This window comes from Pholcus phalangioides, unplaced genomic scaffold, assembly GCF_987345545.1.
Source record: "Pholcus phalangioides strain wild (caught in Gottingen) unplaced genomic scaffold, Ppha-v1.0 ptg000003l_1, whole genome shotgun sequence".
Taxonomy (NCBI): domain Eukaryota; kingdom Metazoa; phylum Arthropoda; class Arachnida; order Araneae; family Pholcidae; genus Pholcus; species Pholcus phalangioides.
The window spans coordinates 349,550-367,304 of record NW_028301596.1 but is presented as its reverse complement, the minus strand read 5'-3'; the positions used below and the strand labels follow the sequence as shown (position 1 = coordinate 367,304).

General features: G+C 33.2%; 1 protein-coding gene across 3 annotated transcripts in view; it reads right to left on the bottom strand.

Moving 5' to 3' along the window:
* Positions 1-17,755, bottom strand: part of LOC149087860 (dual oxidase maturation factor 1-like) — a 114,409-nt gene that overhangs the window by 93,424 nt on the left and 3,230 nt on the right. The window contains exon 1 of one of the 3 annotated variants that reach the window (XM_089242119.1): positions 3,543-4,228. The exons of the other annotated variants lie outside the window; for them this stretch is intronic. The gene's annotated coding sequence lies outside the window, so the exon portion shown is untranslated. Of the gene's footprint in view, positions 1-3,542; positions 4,229-17,755 lie in introns of those variants that run through there. 3 annotated transcript variants of the gene reach the window in all.

Below are 17,755 nucleotides of genomic sequence, written 5' to 3'. Positions count from 1 at the left end.
TATCTGTGAGTACGGTAACTTTTATTTTAGAAATAATCCTACAGAGTAAGAGTATTAAAAATATTTGATGGCACGTTGTTATTATTATTATTACTCGAACACCATACGTTTCCTTGACCTTGTGTTATTCTCGCGACCTTGCCATTAGCAATTAAAGTTATGCGAAAGCGTTTTCTTGTGAATTCAATGAAGCAAATGTGTTTAAGCTAATGCCGCCATATGTAAATGATATATGAGCTGAACGTGGCATATACGTATACGTTATGGCTATTTTTCTTTTAAACTGTCAAAATCTTGGCGTAATTAGAGAGAAAAAAAAGACGATGTTTATTATAATGTACGAAAAGTAGGACGCATCGTTATATTTTGAATAAAGTAAATTATAAATTTTTATATTTATTTTATCGCGTTAATAATTTACGTGACGGGAAAGTAAAACGTTTCTATCATTATGTACAAAGTTCCATCAGGGAATATGATTATTTGAAAACATTGTTTTAGAAACATTTTTCTTTGTCTTTCAATGTTTTGCTTTGTTTTGTTTTTGACGAATTGATTTATAATTTATTGCAGGCAAATTGATGTTATGAATAATTTTCTGATTAATTATTCTCACAAATATTCAATGTATTTTCTTATGTTCCATAATTTTACTATTTAAAAAAAAAATTTAATTGTATAACGAATGCTGAAATGGTATAAGTTTTAATGGGAAAGAATATTATATACGTATAAAATGTATTTGAAGTGTGGAATCAAATGAAAATGTATGGTTTAATAATTAAATTGGCTATAGTTTTAATCACTAAAGATTGTGTGCACATACATTTAAAACGGTACGTTGGTTAGTGGATTTTAATTATTCGATGATTTTTTAGGTCCTTGTGGATGTAATAATTAAAAGATAAAGATTAATTAGAAGTGAAATTGATTCATGAATTTTCAAAAAAATATTTTGAAAGCAATGATATCGATGTAAAAATAATAGTCTTCGTGTAATGTATTGTTTAGTGGAATGCTCATCTTTTCATTCTGAACTTCCGATGAAATAAAGCGATTTCATTATTTAGAGATTTAAAAAAGAAATTTATGATTGAAAACAAACCAAATATCCTCAGTCAACGCAGATTATTACAGACGTAGATTATTTGAATTCATGCTTAAAAATTCTCTCTTTTGAATGATTATGAAATTTTTTTTATAATCTTATAATAATTTTATTTATAAATTTTGGTCAATAGGAACTGAATTACTGAATTAGCATATTCCCTGGACAGATGGTAAAGACGTCTTGGGAATACGTGCTCATCACATTATTATTATTATTATTATTAATATTTCAAATAACGTTCTTGTAAATGAATAAAATATGTGTTTGAAAATTATTTTGCCTAATTACACTATATATATACTTATATGTATATATACGAAACGTAATTCAAATTACTCGATTAAAATTATTCATGTAATCCATATTTCATTAATGATTTTGAAATAATTTATTACGATTAATTTATTTGAAATGATCCATTTTATCAAACGCAATCATTTTTAACTTAATTTCATTTTTGATGTAAAATACCTATTTAATAATTTATATTCGTTTTATAAAATTCGATAGTTTGTTTTTTTATTCAAATTTTATAAATGATATATTATTATAAAACATAGTTTATACACATTTGGAAAGAATGAAAAATGTTTTTTGTGCTTCCACTAAAAATAATAGGCTTTGATTCGCGATCATTATAAGCTAGGGGACAGTATAAATTATAGAACCAAAAATATCATATAATATCTGTTTCGATGAGACCGAAGAACTCTTAATGTACTGATTGACGTAATAATAATCAAATCTCTAAGAAAATGCAACTAATCCATTCCTTGGAAAAATTGTACATCGTGAAGGAGATATTCTGCTCACAACAAAAATTTGAGGCTATTAGTTACATATAATGAGAGAACTGACAATAAATTTTCGAAGTTATTATAAAAATATTTTATTTGATCGCTTATTATTTTTCTCAATATTTACTTATGAATCACCATATACCAATAAATGTAAAAAAAATTCATAATAAGTAAGTCGAAAAAATTTGAAAGACTTATTGAAAATATTAAAAGAGAGAAGACGAAATGCTTCTTATTAATATTTTCGCAATTTAGAAAGTAAAAATGTTATAAAATTTCCTCAATTTTGAATAAAAGTCCGAAATATTTCCAAACTCTAAAAAGTGTGTGAAGTTCACATTGAAGACATAGACTATAAAGAAATGATATCTATGTAAAAGAATCCTTTATATTTTATCTTAAACAGACAAATTGCTAGGAATGCAACTAATCTAATCGTTTTAAAAATTTTAAATCTAGAAGAAAATATTTTGATCATAACATCGATTAGAGAGAGAGTCATATATAATCAAAATATGTATGATAATTTTTCGACATTATTATCATGGAAATTCGAAATTGTTATCATAGAAATTTTTATATCTTTCATCATTTCAGTCACAATTTAGTTAATAATTATTATTTCAAAAAAATAAATGAATAAGACGAAAAAAAAAAAAAATTGAGAGACATTCAGAAAATGAAATGTTTCTTATTGATAAGTCCAAAAAGAAATTTCAAATTCAGGAAAGCTATATCAGGTTCATCGGAGAGAGAGAGAGAGAGATTCGAAGTTGAGAAAATATATTCTCTTCCAATATGTAAATGGCACTAAGAAAACACCAATGGGGGGATGATATCGGTATGCGTAGGCATTTTTCTTATTTCTTGGATAGAACAACTCTATAAGAATGTAACCAATCTATATTTTCCAAAAAAACTATATCTAGAAAAAAATATTTTGAGCATAGCATCGATTAGAGATAGTTGCATATAATCAAAGTATCGACAGTAAAATTTTAAATTATTATTATACAATTACTTTATATGATATTTTATTATTTTAGTCATTATTCAATTATTAATCACCATCACGAATATTTAAGAAAAAATAAACTTACAAAAAATAAGTCGGAAATTTTTTTTTCAAAGACACATTGAGAAGACGAAGTGTTTCTGATTAATATTTGTTCAATGAAATAAAAATCAAAAAATTTTTTAGAATTCAGAGAAGCTGTACAAAGTTCATCAGAGACATTCGAAGTTGTGAATAAATATAATTTTGCAATGTATAAATTTTGCACTAACAAAACACATATAAGGAGATAATATCTATGAATAGGAATAATGTTTTTGTCTCTCAAATAAATGTTACTGATCTATATTTTCCAAAAGAAATTAAATCTAGAAGAAAATATTTTGATAAAATATTTATCGTATCATTAATATTTATTATATTTATCACCCATCGATTAGACAAAGCCGCATATAACCAAAGTATAGACAATGAAATTTTGAAAATATCATAAATAAAATTATTTTACATCATTTTTCACTATTTTAATAAATATTCAATCATTAATCACCATCACTAATATTTAAAAAATAAACTTACAAAAAATTAAGTCGAAAATTGTTTTCGAAACACTTACATTGAGAAGACGAAATGTTTCCTCAACGAAAACAAAAATCCAAATTTTTTTTTCAAATTCAGAAAATCTGTACAGAGTTCACTGGAGATACTCAAAAAAGCCGAGAGAAGATAATATTCTTTTCCAATGCGTAAACGACCGAAGAAAACACACTAATAAGAAGATGGTATCTATATATAAGAATCCCTTTTCTTTCCTTTTGGAATAGACAACAAAAAGATGAGTCCACGCTTGAAAGATGCTCCCGCCTGCCTCAATTGAGTCCGAAGAAAGTGCTAAAGATGATCATATACAGATTTTGTTGATGATATTTGCCTTTCGCCGGGGCTGCCGCGATACTGACTGACATACTTCCTTCCTCTTAATGTCCACGCGACCTTCACACAGATTTAGTTTACACTTTCTTCGTCTTCACCTCTAGTCTTTTTTCTTTCTCCCTCTTGTTTAGGACCGTAACCGCATGTACGTTTCACCACAGAATGGGGTCAAGGGCCCCGGGACTACCTTAATAGAAGACAACGGCGACGATATATCGACCTGCATGTACTACTAACAACTTGGCTAGTTATAGACCAGTATAGACGGAATGAGCATTAAAAAAAGAAAGAGGTAGAAAAGAAAGTTTAGATAGAGATTGGAGAGAGTGAGACCCCTGTTCCACGATTCGTTGCTTATCGGCGTATGACTTAGATACCAGCCGAGACATTTTGTTAGTATCTTGCCGACATTGCTCAACATCAAACTTGAATTCGGGCCCGTTATCGTCGACGGAAAAAGGGGGGGAAAAGAAAACGAAACCTAACTTTGGTTTCCGACCATCGCGCATGCGCGGTGTCTAATAAACAAGAAGTTTCTCTTTGGGGTGTTTCGTAATTTTTCCGCCGCACGCATTTTGTAAAATACCTTGAAAGGCCATTTGTAGTTACGGACGCCGTAACGTGAGGATGTTTGGATGGAGGAGAGAGGAAAACGTTACGAGTCCATTACGCGAGGTAACTTCGTCCGAAATTCGATCCGCCGACTGTATATGAGGCCGAAATTGATATTCCGATCACGTGAGAGAGGAAAACTTTCACTTTCTGACCTAACTGGTGTATAATGGAAAGGAACGGAGGTTGACAACAACGCTTTTATGCGCCCATTCATCCTATGAACAAGTGGATGTAGGTCTTTTATGCTGAACTTGAGGTAAGCCATCAATTCAATTTCTCATTCTGTTTTTTGTTTGTTTCGTTTTCTTTCTTATACGCGCGTAATATCGTTTATTTCTCGAGTAGCCGAACAAACCGGGATGCATAATATTTAAATTAAAAACACGTACAGTAAAACCTCGCAACAACGATGCTCGATATAACGATAAATACTTTTCAACAATATATATTTTTTCCATTCTGTCTAATTATCTCATTAGTCTTACGTTAAACTCCTCTCCATGTAACTATAACTTTTACTACGCTAACTCCCTTTGTGCGATATTTTTTTGAAGAGATTTTGGAACTGTATACGTTATTCTTTTATTCCTCACGTAAAATCTTCAATATTTTTTTAACAACAGGTCATCAGTTTTTTTCTTTCAAGGGTCTCTAATAACATTGATATTTAACATTACATGATCACCGAAAGTGTTAATGAAATTGCTGGCGGTGCTACTTTCCGTATAAATGTGTGATGCAGTGCATCCCTCTTACAAGAGCAAAACATTTATCCGAATCGATTTTACCTTTTTTGCTGTTAGTCCGCAGTGCCATTGTATCGAGATTTATAATTGGTACTTATAATTCTTAAAAGTGAACGATATTTATCATACGCAAGTATCACCAGAAAATTCTGAGTAGATTTTCAAGCAATATTTACAGTGTATCGAAAATCAAAATGTGTTACTAAATAATTTTTTTCAAGGCAAACTTCCAAAAGGAAAAAGTGAATATTTTTTAAGGTGAATTTTCCGAAAACAAAAATAGACTTTGTTGAAATGATGATTTTTTGCATTATTATCAATAGTTTATTTAGAAGAATTTTATTTACAAAATCCGTAACTGTTTCTCTTTTGTATGTACAATTATTAAAAGTGCAGTACAGTTATGATAAGTCAGGATATCTTAAGTAATAGTTTAGATTGTAATAAATAATTTTCAATTCGTTTTGTGAAGATTATAGTGTTTCGTTACTTTATTGGATACAAAAACTTAATTTCTCAAGCAATAAAGCCTGCTTCACCAATAAAGATATGACATTTTTAAAGAGGGTTTAGAGTGATATTCAATTGCTGCTTAAAGGGTTATATAAATAGAGTAATAGAAAAAGATATATAGCGATTTTTCTTTTATGAAATCCTCCGTTGCACAGACATAAAATTCTTCGTTAGATAGTTGGCAATTTAAGCAAAGTAGTATAAACGTGTGATCCGTCACATTTTTATTTTGACTTCGGTAAAAATCATATTCACATTCTTTTAAATAGAAGTTACCCGAATGAAGATGCTAATGAAAAACATTGGCAATATATTTAATTTTTTTTTTCTTCATAAAAGTGAAAGAAGCTCATTTTCAGAACCACTGTTGCAGAAACATGAATGAATGAACATTTCCATGTTTGTTTTTCTCGGTAACGGTAAAATCAATTCTCACAAGAGCAACTCACTATTATTTCTTATTTTATTTTTTGCATATTACAATGTTTTATTTTTAAACATTAATTTATTATAATAATTAAAACAAAATATTAATTATAATTTGCAATTTTGAATTTTTCAACACAAGAGTCTAGAACATATGGAATATAATTTTGTGGTTCATTTTATCTAAGCTACTGATTACCTGTATTCCATTTGCTAAGCGGAATAGAGCTGCTTATTCAAAATATGTATGGTAGGGCATCAGAGTTAGGTTTTACACTTTCAATATTAAAGCAGTCAAAAACTAATTGCCAATGTTGTCAAAAAGTTTTTTAACCTGATATTCAATTCAATCCAATTTTATTGATCACATCAACAAACTTACATTGCTCATAACGAAAAAAATCTATCCAAGGGATCGTTATCGATCCATACTTTGACCTTTGAAGACCGGACACACCCCGCTTCCCATCTCATAGAGATATCCAATCTAAACTCATATAACAGGTGAGTAAACTCGAAACATCAAACGCCAATCGACAATCGAAATTATAAACAAGATTATACGATGATAGCCCTCCCATAAGAATCTGGCCATTGTCAGTTAATCGAATGATTGTCAATAATCTAAATCTAATGGTTGTCAATAATAAATATAAAATTTCGAATCGCAGAGTAAATCAGCTAATCACAGCCATCCATTGTCCAGCTCCTACATATCAGTTCGATTGTCGGTATCGGTCTTCAGTAGTGAATCGGTCGTGTCGATCCATACTGGTGGACACGATCATTATTGCGTTAATTTTCTAACACGAATAGTAAGTTATTTCCTTGTACATTAATCTGATATTTTTGTAATTCTTCTACAGGCATGATGAAAGTTTAAAGGGACAAACCTAAACGCAGACCTTACGTAGCAGGTTATTTTTTGTCTCATTATGAATTTTGATTTCATTTTTTCATGTGTGTAATGATTATCATTATTTCCATAAAAATAACATTTTATTTGCCATTTTTCTTTTCGTTCTTTTAACTTTTAAATTCTATTCCAAGTCTTACATTTTTTTGTATTTTAATCTCTCAATTTTGTATTTGTATGTTTAGAAAGTTTTATTTCAATTTCTAAGTTCTAGTCTTTTGCGTTTTAATTTGTACTTTTTCATATATATATATATAATTTTGTAATATAAATATATAAATGTAAAATTTTGTTTACCTCAACGATAATTTTAAATCTTGGTGTTTTTGTTTGTCACACAATTACTTTTATGTTTGCTTTGAAGTTTTATATGTTTTTGTTGTTAACTTTTTTTAAGCTCAGTGTATTGCCGAGAGAGTTGTTTGCTTGTATCGCTGCGTCGAGCCACGGCCGACTAGACATTCAATAATTGTTTAGTGGGCTATGGTCGAGCCCAAGTTGCTGTATGCCTGTATAGGCGAGATGGTCGAACTCATTGATGTAGATCATAGTTTCCCAACCTTTTTTGTCCCACATCGCCCCCTTCTTCAGAAATTTTTTTCTCCCATCTCCCCCCAACGCAATCTAACCCATAGGATCCCATGTCATACCCGTAGCTTCTACTGCCCCTCCCCCGGAACATTCCATCGCCCCCCAGGGAACGTTAACGACCACGTTGGGAATAACTGTTATAGATAGAAAAAAGATGTAAGTACGAGCATGTTTTTACAATTATTTTGTGCATCAATGAATTACGAGCGATGAATTAGATTTTTTCATGTGAATACTTCTTTTTTACGATTTCACTTTATTATGTATATTCTTTCTCATGAAATACTTCAAATTATGTTTCATAATAAAATGCTATGTCAAGAATATGATTTAGCAAATAAATAGTAGGAATAATGTAAAAGCTATCTGTTCTTGAATATGCAGGTTGCATAGGAAAGTCCCTTTATCCTGAAATAACTCGCGAATCGTTGATGCTAGAAACATACTTCCATTTGGAAAGTGATATGCAAATAAAACGCGTAGACCCCTCAGATACGTCATTAATATTATCTCAGGGGCTGTTCAGTTATTAAAATGTAAAAATCAACGTTTCATTTAGTCACCCCAGTCCTAAAACACTCTATCCGAAAGTTGTTGCTTTGTGCCTCCCCAGCCCAACAGAATAAAAATTCAATGTTTTCAAGTGCACTATTCGCTGAAATATTTAACGTCAAAAATTGCTGAAAATGAAGGAAAGAACCGCATGGAATAAAACGGACAAGCTGATTCTAAGCTTCACATGCTGTTCTTTCTTATTTTCAGCTAATTTTGAATTAGAATATCTCAGTGAGTACTGCATTTAAAAACGCGGAATTTCTTTGTTGGGCTCTAGAGAGAGAGACAGGGCAACAATTTTCTAATTGTTTTTTTTTTCTCGGACAGGGTGTTCGTATAAAAAGTTTATTGTTTTTATTTTTAATGACTATACAACCCCTTGCAATATGGATGACGTATTTGAGGTCTACACGTTATTTGGATGCTTTTTACTAACTGGAAGTACACTTCCAGGATCAACGGTTCGTGCATTATTCCAGGATAAAGGGACTTTCCTATGCGCCCTGTATAGCTATATTGTAAGAGTGTAGTATTTTCATTCCATTTTTATCTAGTATCATTATGGTCGGTGGCATGAGATGTTGAAAATTCTCTCTCCGGATTATTTTTCCCACCATTATAACGAGATTTGCGTTACTGTGTGTCCTGCCATCTATCTATTATATTTGTAACTAATGCTGTCACGCTATGGATTGTTGTCAAGGCCGTTACTCAATGCGACCAATCAACGCTGAACGTGATAAAGCAGCATCAGCTAACGCGATACCAAGGAGGAGCGTCCATCGTACATTGGTAAGTTGTCACTATGGGGGACATATGTCATCGAACAAGCGCCTTTCGGTATAAAAAAACTCACGATTTATGGATATTGGACCGTTCAAGTATCACGTCAGCAAAGTTTTAGCCATTTTTGACACCCCTCTCTACCTTGTCAGCATGATTTCGTCAGCTCTGCTCCCTACCTCCTAACCCATATTGGGATCAGAGACGTACGCGGGGGGAAGGCATGGGGAGGACTCGTGCGACCCCCCCCCCCCCCTTATACAGAAAAACACATATAAAGAAAATACATTTATATGTTATTATTCAATTTCTGTTAATTTCAATGCCATTTGAAGGTAAAAAAACTTTCTTTAAAATTTATTTTTTAAAAATTCATTGCGTCCCATTCTATAAGCCATTTATGCTAAACCCATTACCCGTTGACCGAATGTGGCCCTCGGGAGTATCTGGCCCGCCACCTCAAACCTACTTTTGTAAAAATGAACTAAGTGGCATATTTTTACAGATCGCTCAAGTGTTCTCTGCCACAATTCCAGAGCATTTAAGCGTCCCGTGGCACATTTTCGGATCACTCAAGCAGTCCCATTCCACATTAACAGATCACTTAAGTGACTCGTGACACAGTTCCAGACCAATTAAGTGGTCCGCGGCACATTTAGAGATCGCTTGGGGGGACATGTGGCACAGTTTTAGACCACTTAAGCGGCCCTCAGTGCTGTTCTACATCACTCAAGCTACCCGCGGCGCATTCCCAGATTACTTAAGCGATCCACGGCATAATTAAGGATCACTTGAGTGACGCGCGGAACAATTAAGACACATTTACTTGAGAGGCCCGGGCATATTTCCAGATCACTTGAAGGATCCGCGGAACATTTAGAGATCATTAAAGTGGCCCGTGACACAGTTCCAGACCAATTAAGTGGTCCGTGGCACATTTAGAGATGTCTTGGGTGACACGTGGCACAGTTTTAGACCACTTAAGTGGCCCCCAGTGCTGTTCTACATCACTCAAGCTACCCGCGGTCATTCCCAGATTACTTAAGTGACCCACGGTATAATTAAGGATCACTTGCGTGACGCGCGGCGCAATTAAGACACATTTATAAAGCACTTGAGCGCCCGGGCACATTCCCAGATCACTTGAAGGATCCGCGGAACATTTAGAGATCACTAAAGTCACTCTGTAGAGGACTTATCAATAGGAAGAATGTTGGTTCAGTTACCCTGAAACTAGGGAAAGGCACAAATGTAAGTAAGATGTCATTAAGTCAGAAACATGTCATTAAAAACATTTCATATTTTTATAAACAGTGATTGACGACGTAAGCATCATTCAAACCTCCACCCCCGTCATCAAAAGTCATCAAACCCGGGACCCCCCCCCCCATCGATTCTGACGTAATAATCGAATGACCCATATAGTTTCTCTAGCTCCAACGCTGATGTTTTCCCAAGACGGCCATAGACATCGAGTATCGAAATCATTTCATATTTTCATGCATGATCATCATTGCAAAATACGGAAAATTTCAAGTTAAATGTTATGAACACACGTAATAAAAAGTTGGAATCAAAATTCAGATTATCATCGATCGATATTGAACGGGTTTTATATCATGTTCGTATTCAATAAATTCAATATTCAATGTATATATATTTTGACATTAAATAATTTTATAATCACTGAGGCTCATCATTTATTTGAACATTGCAATAATCGATGGTATACCGTCCGTGTAGACAAAGAAGTATTGAAATTAGCATTGGCTTGAAGCAGCTCTTTTATTTAACATGTGTGATTAACTATGTTACAGTAAATGTGATGAATTTTGGTTAATGTGCATAATTGCCAATTATCTCGGTAAATTTATCACTTTTACTGGTGATTATACATAGCACCCAAGCGTACATGTTGAATTCGATGAATACTTGAAATTTATCGCTTTTACCAGAGATGAATTTAGCACGATTTATCATGTTTGCCAACAACGCTTGAATATGATATATAATTACCAGTAAAAGCCATAAATTTTGGGAAATTTATCAAACTTACCAAAATGGTCGGCGTTCATGCGTAATAATTAGATTTATCACATTTACCCAAACATATGCACCTGAAGTGATATTTATACTTTTTACATTCGTAGCTACAATTCACATCATGTGGTTAATACTAAAATTAACAAGTCCAAATTGTACAGACGTTTAAGTGAACACGTTTTCTTTACATATACATGGGCGTATGGTATTTTATTAGCGAACTGTTAATCCTAGAGGCATACTTCCAATAGGAAAAAGTATTCAAATACCGTGTAGTACTGAGACACGTCATTCATGTTGCAAGGGGTTATATAGTTATTAAAATAAAAATGTTTTAACTTTTAATACGGACACCCTGTGTTCAAGAACCCAATTACAAAGTTGTTGCCCTGTCTCTTTTGATACCAACAAAAAGAATTCCACGTTTCTAAGTGCAATATTGGCAAAGAAATTGGAAAAATGGAGGAATGTTGGGAAAAAACAGCGTTAAAAAAGTACGGGTAAAACGTTTTAGTTACCATTTAACGCTGTTTTTCCTCAACGCTTCCTCCGTTTTCCGAATTTTATATAATATCTCAGGGAATATTGCACTTAGAAACGTGTAATTCTTTTTGTTGGCATTAAAAGAGACAGGGCAACAAAAAACCATTATAAAAAAAGTTAACATGAATGACAAATTTGAGTACTGCATATTTGTTTTTCCAATTGAAAGTATGCCTCTAGTATCAACGATTCGCCAGTAAAACGCCGTACGCCTTGCCCCCTGTCAATGCTGTAACTAGGCACCAACAGGTGCACCCGCACAGGGTCCACTTGGAAGAGGGGTCCAGAATGGGCTTAAATAGGCCAGAGAATGGACCAGAAGGGACCTAAATGCAAATTCTCTTGCACAGGGCACAGTAATGGCTAGTAGACACTACCCTGTGCAGTGCCGTAGTGAGCAAATATATGCTGTGCTCAGCATATATTTTAACCATAGGAAAAAAAAAACATATTTTTGACAGCATCGAAAAACGTGTGTTTGTGTTTTGAGATATGAAAGATTAAGTAAGACAAGAGTTAAAATGGCTTTTAATTGGGATTTTCTTTTTGTTCGAAAAAATCTCGGTCACTCACGTTCGGAACGAGAAGAAAAAATCGCGTTATTATTCGGTTTTCTACTTATAAGACGTTATTTCGGCGGCTCTTTTTTAAAGGCAAGACTCGATGTTTGAAACGTCGTCGTCCTCGTGATCGTATAATCTGTTATATAAAGAGGCTGAGAGTTGGTTTTAGTAGAACGTACATACGGCGTGAAAAAGAAGAGAAAAATAAGAATCATGCCACTGCTCGAGCAATTGAACTCTGACCTGGCCGAAAAACTAGTTGCCAAGTTGCCAACTTCTTATGAGAGAAAGATTAACTGGTTTTTTTTTCTCTCTCTCTCTAACCTGCATATAAGTGAAAACACCCGTGTTTAACGTCCACAGTTGCATTGGTCTCTTTATGACTCAATCCCAAAATCCTTATCTACAATGTTGCAATCCATAAGAACTTGGAGTAAAATTATAAAAAGTCAAGAAATATAGGTATAGTGGAACCTCCCCGTTAACGGACACTTTTCTGATCCTCGTGTCCGTGGAATAGGGTTTAAATGTATTTCACGACCCGTCAGCGGACATTATCGATAGCGGACAGTAAAATTAGGCAATTTCCAATTTATTCACTTTTTGTCATAAACCGAGAATTTATCATATTCAACTAAGATTATGTTTAATACCCAAGCTCGTGTTGGAAAATAATAATAAATTGTCAATTGATTACTTAATTAACTGAACATAAGTATGGTCCAGGATGGTGAATCCGAATGGTAATGTTGGTTTTGTCCACTTATAATGTGCGAAGAAAGCCAACATTACAAGACTGATAATGTTGTTTTATGAATGTTTTATGTTTTTTTAGCTTCTTCGCACTTATTTTAATTTAATTTCATTGAAACTTATATTTAGTGCACGTACAGGTGAAAATAATTAATTGGTTTAATGAAGAGAAGAAAGGTTATAGTTTTTTTCATATTTATCAGACTTTCCAACTTTACTTAGGAATTATGCATAATAATCACGTAAAAGTGATAAATATAGTGAAATATAATCAAACTTTATCGGGACGATTGGTAATTATACATAACCACCGGTGTATCACTTTTACACACAATACCATTTACATTTTCACATTAAAATATATAGGAACCAATTGTGACCGAAGCCATACGTCGTATAAATGTGAAAGTCGCATAAACGAGTTACTAATGTATACCGTACCTAACAAATAGCGGACACTCCCCGTTGGCGGAGAAAATTTTTGGTCCCAAAAAAAAAAAAAATTATTTTTGAAAGTATGTTTCCTCAGATGATATTCAATGGTCCCCATAGTTCAATCCACTTTTCAAAGCAATTAGAGAAGACTTTTTCTGGAAGCTTCCTCAGTGAACCCTACGCAGCTGAAATAACTAAAAACTCTCATCATGGAGGTTCTCCTTCAACTCCGGAAAAAGCCAGAAATCACGTCGTGCAAGATCTGGGGTGTAAGAGGGTTGAGGCATGTGTGATTTTGACATATCGCTTTTACATATTATTTTTCAGTTTTGACAGCACAAGTTTGTGACAACTCATATCTAGAAAGCGTCGTGAACTAGTAATAATCTCAGCTGGTGTAGGATTCATTGAGGCAGCTTTCGGGATAAAGCCTTCTCTACTTGCTTTAAAAAGAGGATTGTAATACGGGACCATTGCATGTCACCTGAGGGAAGATTATTTGAAAAAGAATAAATTAATTTCTTTTAAGTTCTTATGGAACGCACTTTGCACGTAAACCATGGTGCACAAACTTTCCGGTTTACGGAACATATTTCACTAAGGTTTACTTTTATCGGCCATATAATAGCACTGACAAATCAACTTGAACATACTTTTAATTTATACACAGAGAGGGCCACTATGTATAATTATCTGGAATTTAAAATTAAAACAAATGGTGCATTACTTTATGGCATAGTTTCCCAAACTTTTTGTTCCATCGCGCCCTTCTTCAGAATTTTTTTCTGTCTCATTCCTTCCCAACTCAAGTGACCCTCATAGGATCCTATATTATACCCGTATCTTCCACCGCCCCCCTGGAAAATTCCATCTCCCACCAGGGGGCGATATTACCCACTTTGAGGAAACTGTTTTATGGTATTCATTCAGATATTTTGTCCTGGATGTTGCTGTGTGGTAGGGGTGCCACACAGCACGCTAGAGGCAAACATCTTTGTGCCTTCTCATTACTTTTTAAGGAGACACAAGGATATTTTTTCAAAGAAATTTTTAAATAGGAAGAACCAAAAAGAATTAACAGAATTATGATCAAATTATCATATATATATATATATATATATATATATATATATATATATATATATATATATATATATATATATATATATATATATATATATATATATATATATGTGTGTGTGTTTTTTTTCTTTATATCATTTTAAAAAATTAAAATATTTTTACAAAAAAGATATTTAAAAATATTCTCAGTTTTTATTGTCTTTGGAAGAGGGAGGCTTCCTATGCCTTTACCCTGCGTACTCCTCTGTTGTCTGGAACGGGTCAGGATGGCCATCGATCGGGCTTTGTGTGCCTATGGGGGGGGGGGTGTTTCACGAAGAGTAGTGGTGAAGGAAAGGAATTAATGGGACATTTGATGTTTATTAATTGTGGAATGAATGTTTTTGAAAATAAAAGTATTTGTGTGTGTGTGTGGAAATTAATTTAAAAATTAAATTAAAATATGAAAAAAAAATACTCAGCAAAAAAGAGGAAATTCAGCTGCTATTAATACATCAGCATAAAATGATAATTGGTGGAGTGATGTAAAAATAATTACATGCCCCCAAATTTTTTTCAAGAAAAAGTTAATATCTGTATTTTAACGAAGAACATTTACCCTGTAACCATTAAATAAAAAAATTCATTTAGATATTGCTGATTGAAATTCTTAATTTTTTGCCATTTCTCGCGTCTTTCCAGACTCGGAGGGAGTTGCAAATTCCACCAACTGGCATTTTGTTCATTGGAGCCGTATAAATAATTTAATTTTTTCTACGTTACCCTCTGTCATTGTAATTTTCTGAATGTATTGATATTTTTTTACACGGAAGTGTCGCTATATCGAAGCTGAATCCCCCCCCCCACTTTTTCTTTTTGATAATTATTTTACTCTGATTTTAGAATCAACAGCACAATCATTATTTCTCTAGAACACTCTATCTCTCTTGATCCCTTTATATATCATTTAAATTTCTCAGCATTCGGCTTAAAACTCGAAAAATTTTAGCCGAATTATGGATGATTAATTATTCTCAGTTAATTGCGGGGAAAAAAAACAACTTGATATTTTGAACGCACGAACAAAGTGAAACTTGACCTTCGCACTGGAAATGTATTTATGTCATTCCAGGTAAAGTTTTTAATCCAGTTACAGGCTAGTTGTTGGCGGATTAAGGACATTCGTTAAAGCATAATCGTGTGGATTGGGCGTTCCGATAAATGAACATGGCGTAGTAAGAAAAATAAATTAAACGGGTAATCTCTTTTATACAATCGTGCATGGAAGTTAATCAAAATTTTAAATAGAGGAGAATATTGTAATGATCTTAATTAAAATTTTGTCTTGTATAAGGGTTCACACATGCAAGTCAGCATCGAGGGGGTTTCCGATTTGCTGACTTTTGATGACAGGGTGGGATGTTTGGATGATGCTTACGTCATCAACCATGAAAATATGAAATATTCTGATGCCATCTTACTGATGGCAAGAACATGAAATTTCTTGTAAAAAAATTTTTACACAGGGTGTCCAGTAAAGTAGTCCATAGTTTAAAAATTCATAAAAATTGAAGGAATTGGTTTTGCATTGGTTTTTTTTTAATTGGGTTGCTGTATTTTTGAAACATATGACAACCATATTTTTATGGGCATCTTTTTATCAGCCACCTCGTTGGGCATTTTGCCTGTTGTGGCGTTGTATTTGTATTTGTATAAAAGATATTCTCACGTAGGGTGAATTATTTTGGAAGAGGAAAAAACTATTAGTTCAAGCTTTTGTCGATATATAGCGCTGCACGAAAGGAAATTATCAGCTCATTTCTGAATTTTCCTGTAAGTGCCGCTTTCATAAGGTTTTCATTGTGATGTTGACATTGGTGGATGAAAAAATGTTGGCGAAGTGGTTTTACCTCAGCCACAAATAGCGGCTGATGCTTTACGAACGCTTCAGACACAGAAATGATTGATGAAAGATTGAGTTCCAATCACCTCTGTTAGACTTCCGTGCAGCATCATCGATCCAGAACAAAAATTTTTCTTTTCTGTATTATAAAGTAGCCCCATTCGTCAGTATAACTCTCTTTCGCAAAACCGCAACCAATTCCTTCATTTTTTTAAAATGAATTTTTAATCTATTTATGAGACACCCTGTATGCGATGGAAAAAATAGTATACAGTAATACTGATGAAAATATTGTGGCTGCCACGTTAAAATACGCATTAATTAATTTATATTTTTATCAAGTAAATAAATTTGCGTTAATTCAAGAGTTTTCACTGAAATTTGTACATCATTCCATCTAACATTTAAAAATTAAGATATTCAATGCTTGCGTGCTGTAAATTCTACTGAAATTATTATACACATTTAAATTCTTTTTCTCGATATCATTCAGATCTTATAGTTGGAATATTGATAGAATTTTAATGTAAACTGATATTTTCTCTCATATGGCGTCATTAGCAGCGAATGCTAGTACAAGTCCTTCATACAAAACTAGTTTTAATCTTAGCTACAAAAGCTAGCAGAAGGGATAGAGAGTTGTTTATTAGGCCCCGCAGTGAACGTGTTAACTGCATTTATGGGAGAAAGAGAAAAACCACGTAAAAAACCATAAACAAATGAACGTCTTGGAAACCCGGTGTATTTTCGATGATTCATCATCATGTGGATTATCACTGCAGTTTGGAAATTAAAATGGATCTTGAATATATATTTGTGCCATGGTAAATATTGATTCCATACATGAAACTGTTTGTTGCCGACATGCATAATAATGCGTCCACGATACATAATTTCATAAACTCAATTTTTGGAATTTCTTTAAATAGATAGGTTTTTATTTTCTTAAAGACCTTTTTATCACGAGTTTATAATATAACTAGGAAATTATCACTTGATTAATGGAAAATATATATCCGAAACACACACGCACACACGATCTAAATTTAAGGAAAGCTTATTATGAACTGGATTGTATCTCAACTTATTGGAAATGATATGCAGTGTAATAAAAATACAAGGTGATTCAGAAAAGATGGGGTGATAGTACACACCAATACAAACGATTGTCAACAAAGAATGCATGGTCTAACACGAAACGCAAACGCGCTAGCGTGTTTCGAAACGGCCGGCCAATCCGCAAACGTCAAAACGACATTCCTGTTGAAATTGATCGGAAGAAAAAAAAACAAAAAACCACCATGCATGCAAATGTAACCTGGGAAAGAAGAAACTGTATGCAAATCTGCGTCACAGTGAATATAAGGCGCGGACGCCAGTCCTGTGACGTTATTCCAGCGTGCAACCGTTCCAACAGGTGTAACGTTCGGGATAATGGCGCCTTTTATG